A 9,151-nucleotide genomic window follows, 5' to 3' on the forward strand; every position below is an offset into this window, starting at 1 on the left:
TCTTCTGTTCCCAGCTAAGCTCGTCGAACTCATTAATTAGGATTTCTCGTTCAACTATAACTGTTCGAGCCCCCAGTCGAGCAATGTCTGTACTAGCTCTTTCGTTACCCCGTTTCGTAGTTGTCATATAGTGAAACATATCCTAAAAAATAAAAAAAGAAACAAAAAAAAATTAGAATTATAGATATATGCATATTATGTAGTGTAATTTAAACTGTTTAGAAATGTTGTTATGAGAATATTGTGAATATGTTGTGATATGGATTTGAAACATTGTGAATATTTTGTGATTCTATGGACTATAATGATGAATTAATATGTTTAGAAATATTGTTGTGGGAATATTGTGAATATATTGTGACAAGGATTTAAAATATTGTGAATATTTTATGAGTATTTTGTGATTTTATTTAGTATATTGATGAATTAATATGTTTAGAAATATTGTTGTGGCCAAAGGCCAACGGCCTGATGGCATGAAGCCCCACCTCCAAAAGTGAGGTTGGGGGTTCGATCCCCTCCCCAAATCCCCATATCAAAAAAATATATATATATATATTGTTGTGGGAATATTGTGAATATGTTGTGATATGGATTTGAAATATTGTGAATATGTTCTGAGTATTTTGTGAATATTTTGTGTTTTTTGGTGTATATTGATGAATCAATATGTTTAGAAATATTCTTGTGAGAATATTGAGAATATGGTGTGATACGAATTTGAAATATTGTGAATATGTTGTGAGTATTTTGTGATTTTATGGTGTATATTTATGAATTAATATTTTTAGAAATATTATTGTGGGAATATTGTGAATATGTTGTGATATGGATTTGAAATATTGTGAATATGTTATGAGTATTTTGTGAATATTTTGTGCTTTTATGGTGTATATTTATGAATTAATATGTTTAGAAATCTTATTGTGGAAATATTGTGAATATGTTGTGATATGGATTTGAAATATTGTGAATATGTTGAGAGTATTTTGTGAATATTGTCATTTTATGGTGTATATTGATGAATTGATATGTTTAGAAATATTGTTGTGGGAATGTTGTGAATATGTTGTCATATGGATTTGAAATATTGTGAAAATGTTGAGAGTATTTTATGAATATTTTGTGATTTTATTTTGTATATTGATGAATTAATATGTTTAGAAATATTCTTGTGGGAATAATGTAAAGCAGCATAGTGAAAAAATGAGTATATGAGGTCAATACAACAAGAGTTAGAGTTTCTTTTGGAATGCCAGTCTGATTTGGAGATGCATTTACAGGAGCAACAGAGAGAGCAAGAGGAAAGAATACGTAGTGAAATCTAAGAGCAAGTGCAGTGAGAGATGATGGTACAAATGGAGTGTGTTATGTCACTGCAGCAAAATCGAGGTGGGAGAGAAAAGAAAAAGAAATGAAATTTATCAATTTTATCATTATATATAACTTTTAATATCTAATTTTGAAACATTATAAGACATTGTTAGTTGTTACATGATGGTGTAATATTATATAATTTGTATATTTTTTTAATTTTATGAAATTAGTATTTCTGATTTGTACATTCGAATGTAAATAAGAAACGTTCGAATATTGATTCACATTCGAACTAATATTCAATCATTTATAATATAACGTTCGAACGTACAACGAAACGTTCGAATGTTACATGTACCCTCAAACAAACAAAACGTTCATATGTTTAAACAATTAACATTTGAACAAACGTTATCACGTACTAGTTGTGTTCAAACGCTTATCCATTAACATTAATCCTAATGTTCGAATGTAATGGGTATAAATGTCTGAATGTTATACCCATTACATTCGAACATTTGTTTGTTAACGTTCAATCAGACATTCGAGCATATAAGGCAGTTAATGTTCGGACATATAACCGTTTGAACATAAATATGATACATTCGAACTATAACTAACGAACGTCAACTTTTGTTGTTCGAATGGCAATCGATCGGGTTGACGTTCAAACATTCATTTGGACATTCGAACGTTATTTTCTATGACAGATTTTAATCGTCACAAAAAAAATGCAACATTCGAACGTTACATCAAATGGAACACCTCTAACCATCACTAAAAATATTTTTAGTGACGGTTATATAGTAAACTATCACTAATTATTTTCTATGACGCACATTAGGTAACGGTCATGGTGATAGTTTTAAACCGTCACCAAAAGTATTTAGTGACATTTTGGCCATTTTTTGTGACTGATTCTTCTATCACAAAAGACCAATTGTATTGTAGTATCCAACGATCCAAAATATACAAACCATGATCTAATAATGTAATTTTTTGTTTTGTATGAATTAAATCTTACGTATTATATGAAATATATGGTTGACTCAAAATTAAAAAAAAAGTTATAAGATGCTTTTTAGGGGCGAAAAAGAGTCAAGCCCTATTCATTTAATTTTTATTTAAGCGTGAGTTGGTTTCAATCATTTTATCGAAGTTATTTTCACAAACAACTTACTTAATATTTAGGTGCAGTTGAACTTACTGGCAAGCTGCTTCATTTAAATAAAATAGATCATTTATATTTCTTTCGTACTTTTATCTACAAATTTTAATAAACAAAACTTGACATTTTGGTATTATCTTTATATAGTTTATACATACATGTAAAAAGATTTTTCCTTTGGCCAGAGGCCCAGGTCAGCTGAGCAACCCACCGGCTAATCAGAGGACCTCAACCTTGGGGGCAGAAGTTGGCCTATGAATTCAAACGTGCGAAAAACCCCCCATAACATAAAGAAGGGGGAAACACGCCACCTTGGCAGCTCCTTACAAAAACTAGTCTCACATGAGCCCTTGATCCTTTGACAGATAGGAAAGGGAGAACCTGATGACGTGAACCCGAAGGACAAACGGGAGAGGGAGCCACGCCACATTAATTACGTCACCCCAAAAGCCACATCGCATTAAAGGAACCTGACTAATGGGAGTACTGAGGGGACACATCCCCTAACACAGGGCATGGACAACTGACCCTAGAAATCAGGTATAAAAGGTGAATCCCCTGGTACTAAGAACTCTCTCTAAACTCTCTATTCTCTCACACACTAAACTCTAAGACGATTCTAACTTTAGCATCGGAGACTCCCTGGCCACTACCACTGCCACTATCTCACAGTATTTCCTTTGTGTTCGCAAGCCCAAGACCAAAGACCCAAGTCACTGAGAGCCCGACCCAAAGGTGTGAGAAACACAATGTTAACAGTGGCACCGTCCGTGGGATCTTCATAGACTTTATGTGTGGTTCAATGCTTGTTAGAATCCATTCCCAAACGACTCAAGGACAAGACATGACAACGTCAATGAACATGGAAGTTAAATTAGCAGCAATGGAATAACTGGTGGGAAAGCTAACTGCTAACGTGGATACCTTACGTAAAGAGAATGAGCCGCTCAAGGGAACCACTAACGAGCCCAGGAATGATGCGGAACCTAGCAATTGTGAGCATATTGGGTCTAGAAACGCCAGAGGGGAAGGCAATGCGAAGGAGGAGAGGAGGAACATATAGAACGAGTGGCATAACCTTAAGGTAAAATATGAGGAGATGACAAGAAAGATGGGCATGTCATCATCGATGGACCAACTACTCACTAGAACGAGCCTACCCTACAGCGAGGAAGTGATGGAGGTGCCCTTACCACATAAGTTTCTAATCTCCCTCATGGAAACCTTCAAGGCACACATGACCCTGCATGGTTTATCAAGGGAGGTGGCCTGTAGAGCCTTCCCATTGACTTCAAAAGGAATGGCAAGAGTGTGGTTTGGGTCCCTAGCAGCTGGGTCCATAGACAGTTTCAGGGAGCCTGCCTATCTATTTCGTACACAGTTTATGGAGAGTAGGAGAAGAAGGCGACCTATGGCATACCTCCTCACCATCAAACAAGGGAAGGACAAGAGCCTGAAGGTGTACTTATCCAATTTTAACAAGGAGTGCATGACAACAGACAATTAGGATGAGAAGATAACCCTGGCTGTGCTTTTGGGAAGAGTATGGCCTCAGTCCCAATTCATGAAAGAGTTGGCCAGAAGGACTCCCGCTACACTATAGGAGTTCATGGCCGACAACTTTATCAATGAGCACGACGGAAGAAGGGAAAACGCCCCCTCAAAAGGCTTAGGATTTCAGCTTGACCGATCAGCACTCACCATTAGAAAAATGACTACTAACCCACCCAAGATGATGACCAACCAGCTCACCGTTATTGCACCTACCACCAGTCGACCACCCATAACACAAAAGACTGCCACTCCTTGAGTGGAGGAAGGGACCAGGCAAATCGGCCAATGTAAAGATATCCTTCCACTCACCGACCAGAGCAAGTGTGAAGGAGAAAGTCCCTATAGAGAGGCTCTGAGAGGGGCAATAGGCCGAGGAGAGCTAAAAGACTGATGCAAAAGGAAGCTGAGCAAAGACCATCGTGCGATCACCCCTAATTATAGCGCTAGGAGGGACCCCCGCATGGAGAAATTAGAACCATCACAGAGGGCTTGCATGCAAAGGTGCAACCTTGTCCAAGCAAAGGGACACCTGAGAGGCTCAATGCCAAGAAGTGTATTCAACAATGTACCGCCCAGCCATGTATAGAAGAAGCAAGATGGCCCCCATAATCTCCTTTGGAGAAAGCGATGATGAAAGGTTCCTTTATCGACATGATGATGCCCTCGTCGTAACCATGTTAGTCACCAACTTCACCACAAGAAGGATCCTCATCGACAAAGGCAACTCAGTGGACATCCTCTTCTAGGAAGCATTCACCCGAATGGGAATAGACTGTGCTCGACTCGAACTAGCTCTAATGCTGCTCGAGGGCTTTTCTGGGGAGACAGTTCAACCAGTTAAGACCATCACGCTATTTGTCTTGGCAAGCAACGCTCCCTGTACGACCCCCACCATGGTCAACTTCTTGGTGGTGAGGGCCCTGTAGTCTAACAATCCCATAATTGGCCAATGAACCCTCAACAGCCTAAAGGCACCTCCACTTACCACCTGAAGATGAAATTCCCAACCTTTCAAGCAGTAAGGGAGATCTGGGGAGAACAGGTCTTGGTACAGGAATGCTACATGCAAGAACTGAAACCCAGAGCTGGCAGGGTATACATGGCGTGCCCCCCGGCCCCTTGAGAAGATGAAGCCTCGTATGAGGAGGTCAATGGAAGAAGTTAGATATGTGCCTCACATAAAGCTGCAACCGGTCTTCGTTGACAACTTCCCCTACCGAGCTGGAGGAGGACTGGGGGATGCATATCATAGTGAGCTAGGGAAGTAGGCCGCTGTAGCCCCGAAAGTCCTGTAACTTGTAATTTATATTTCTGCCTATTGTATAAACTTTATTAATGAAAGTATGATTTTTCTAGGAATAGAATGTATAAATTCAAAATCTCCACCAAACGAAATCTCCATCAACGTAAATCTCCACCAGTGGAATCTCCAATGATAACTTACCTCCTCGTGGGACATAAAAAGGATAGATCACGCCTAAGTGCAGCTCTATCCTTCCAGGGAAGAAGTGCGAGCCAGCTCCCGGCTGCCCGACAACTTACCTTCCTCGTGAGCATGAACAAGCAGGAGCGAGTTCAGTCCCAAACTACCCAATAACTTACCTCTCCACGAAGCTCCATAGGGCTAGATGAGCCTTAAGGCCGTCTTCTCCCCTCCAGCAGGGGAGAGCAGGTCCAACCCTTTGGCCACTAGACAACTTATCCCAACATCTGCCATGGTGAAGAGTGGGATCAGTACCAGCCTATCCCTCACTTACCTTCCATGTGATGCTAACAGACGGGAGCGGCTATAGTCACAAATTGCCTAAACAACCTACCACAAGGGTCAACAGAGGGGTCTAGCTCCCTGGTGACCCAACCTTCCCCACGGAGGAGAGTAGGCCCAACCTCCCGGCTACCCAAATGATCTACCCCGTCCCTATCACTATGAAGTGCGGACCGATTGCTCAGTTATTCGACATTTACCTTTCTCGCGGTATACCAAAGGGACGGGTGTAATGTCTAAGGCTACTTAATCCCTCCCGTAGTAAAGTGTAGGCCAATCCTTAGTTGCCTGATAACTTACCTTCCTTGTGAGAGTCAACAGGTGTGAGCAGGTCCAGTTCGAAACTTCTCGATAACTTACTTCCTCATGAGGCTTCAAAGGGTGAGATAAAACTCATGGCCATCTTCTCCCTCCCACAGGGGAGAGCAGGTCAAGTCCCAAACAGCCTGAACAACCTACCTCCCCGTGAGGGACGATAAGCAGGACCAACCCTTATAGTTGCCTGACCTCCCAGTAGAGGTGAGCGGGTTCATTCCCTTGACTGCATGAAGAGCTTACCATGTCCTCATTGTGGCAGAGTGCGGGCTAGCTCCTTAGTTGTTTGACAGATTATCTTCTGGGGGACTAAAAGGGAGGGCATGGCCTGAGACATCCCTATCCCTCCCTCAACAGAGTGCGGGTTAGACTCTTGACTACCTAACATAACTTTGGAACGATATCTCCTGAAACATAATGCCCCTGATCTTCACCACTCCTTAGTAAAACAGCTCAGGTTTGCAAATTCCTAAAGTTATTTATGCTAACTAGGTTGACTTTCGCAGATCAAACATACAACTTCTACCTACCTTCCTGTTGAGGACTAATAGAATAGTTCAGTCTCAAGGTGGCCCGGCTTGCCTCATGGTGAAGTACAGGCTTAGTCTCTCGGCTGCCCAACGTAACCCAGGGCAAGTTCAGCCTTACAGAGCTACTTGGTTCCCTCTAGGGGACTAAGATTACCTCCCTAGGGGATAAAAGGGGAAGGCATGGCTTGAGGCATCTCTATCCCTCCCTCAGCAAAGTGCAAGTTAGTCCTTTGACTACCCGGTGCAACTTTAGAGTACAATCTCTAACAATAGAATGCCTCAAGCCTCGCAGTATCGACAAGCATCTCTTACTTAACTTCCCAACAAGGACCAACAGGTCTGCCCTGCCTCAAGGCAGGCCAACGTACCTCACGGTGAAGTGTAGATTCGGTCTCCCGACTACTTGACGTAGCTCAAAAGAGTTCAGTCTTAATGCGCTGCCCGACGCTTGCACCTAAGAGGGATGGCAGGGCAAGTCAAGTTTTTTAAACAACTCGACCCCCCCCTCATGCCCACAAGGATCAACAAGGCAAACTCAGTCGAAAAATGTACTACTCGACTTCCTCCAAAGGCACAGGGTGAGGTTAGTCTCCTCACATTCCTTAGCCCCTGTTAAGAGCCTAAAGCCAAGCAAGAAAGGTCTGGGACCACCCGACCTCCCAAATGCCCGGGAGGGCCAGTGGGTCACTTACCAGCATGACCACGTTCATGCATACTATGTGCAGCAGAAGCCACCTCCAGCCTAACTCAAGCTAAGTATTAAGGTAGCTAATGATGGGACAACTCATTGGCTAGGAGACCTAAGAAGAGGGGATGACCCAAGGCATCCTAGCCTCTCTCCCCTTAAAGTGGAAGCCTAGTCTCCCCTCAGTGCTACTTAATCATCAAAGGTTGGGTTTACTCGACTATGAGAAGAGAAGGAGGTCAACCTCAAGAACATCAAGGTCTACCTAGGGCATGGTAGGCTCAACTTCTAGAGCTTCGGGATCCACCCCTGCCCCCTCAAGATCAGCCATGGGAGCTTCAGAGTCAGGAGGAAAGGTATCGGGAGTCCTCTCTCAGCCTAATTTGCAACCGTGCTCCAAAGCATCGAGATCATGAGGAAGCTAGTAGACTTCGAGGGCCCCCAAGTCTGCCTGAGGGTTCAATATGACATAGTCCCACATCTTCTTGAGGCCTTCAATGTACCCATGCATGGTGGCGGACAAAGAGAGCCAATTCCAACTGCCCATTTTGGTAGGAAACAACCTTATGCACCTAGGACAAGTCACTATGCAAATCAGCAATAACCACGTCCTGGGTGGCTACCTTTTGTTGGGTTTCCTTCAATTCTTTCGAAGCCTCCTCGACCCTCCTCTTTTCTCCTAATTGGCTATAGCCTGAATAGCCGCTAGTGAGTCCTCTTACCTCTTCAGAGTAGTCGAAAGGGATAGACACTCTTCCTCCAGCAGCTTGAGTTGCTGAGCATCAGAGGTTTTGTGGGCCCTCAACTCCGTGTTCTTCGCCTGCAGCTGGCCCAATGACTCTTCAAGGGCCGTCACTATAGTAGTTAATTTGCCAACTAACTCTTAGGCCAAGGTGGTCGCTGCCGAAGTGGTAAATGCATCATTTCAACCCGACTTGGCTTGCTCTTTCACTGCCACCAATTCAACCTTCAGGCGCCCTTTCTCCTCTCTCCACTAGCTTAGCAGAGGGCCAATTGTGCCAAGGAACAGAGGTCCCGTTCCTGTCACCAGCAATAACAAATATTAGACAAGTCAAAAATGAAAAAGTAGGAAAAAGATAGGTCAAGGAGAAAAAAGGAACCTTGGAGAAGAAGCCCCTCAAGGATTTATCCATCTGCTCTAGGGCCTCCACCCAAGCTCCCCCAGCTTCAAGGCGGGTGAACAAAGGGATGACCTCCATCAGACTATCTGCAGGAGATGGCCGCGCAGGTGTCACTGCACTCTTAGCTTTGTCTGCGGCCCCCTTAGCTGAGCCAGCAGCTGAAGAATGGAAAAGGCCCCCAATGGTTGGTTGTTGCTCCTCCAAGTGAGTGGAGCCCTCCTTCCCCTCGCCAGAAGAGTGCAGACCTTCCTCATCGATCCTTATGCCTGTGGCCACCCCCACCTCAGTAGCTGGTGAGTCGGCCACAAACAACTTGGCTCCTCAACGAATGTCACGGTAAGATCGATGGTAGTAGTAGCAAGCATGGCACCTTCTCTGGGAGTTTGGGTGTGAAGAGGCTTAAATAAAGGCATTCTCCCCTCGTGAGAGCTGAGCCCTTCTGCAAAATCCTAGTAGAAGGCGAAGAAGGGATCATCTCCACATCCACCTCTAGAGGGGGCTTCATCAAGGTCGAATGACAAGGGGCCTGCTCTAGGAGGGCTCCTTAGAAATGCAGTTGGAGCACATGGGCCCCCCGAGAAAGTTCACATGAGCCTGCAAGCACCTCTTTAGTGGCAATCAACATGGGCTCCATGACTGGAGATTCACTGGGCGGACTTTGGGAGCTAAGCAGGG

The sequence above is a fragment of the Carya illinoinensis genome, chromosome 1 (genome assembly GCF_018687715.1).
Source record: "Carya illinoinensis cultivar Pawnee chromosome 1, C.illinoinensisPawnee_v1, whole genome shotgun sequence".
Classification (NCBI taxonomy): Eukaryota; Viridiplantae; Streptophyta; class Magnoliopsida; order Fagales; family Juglandaceae; genus Carya; species Carya illinoinensis.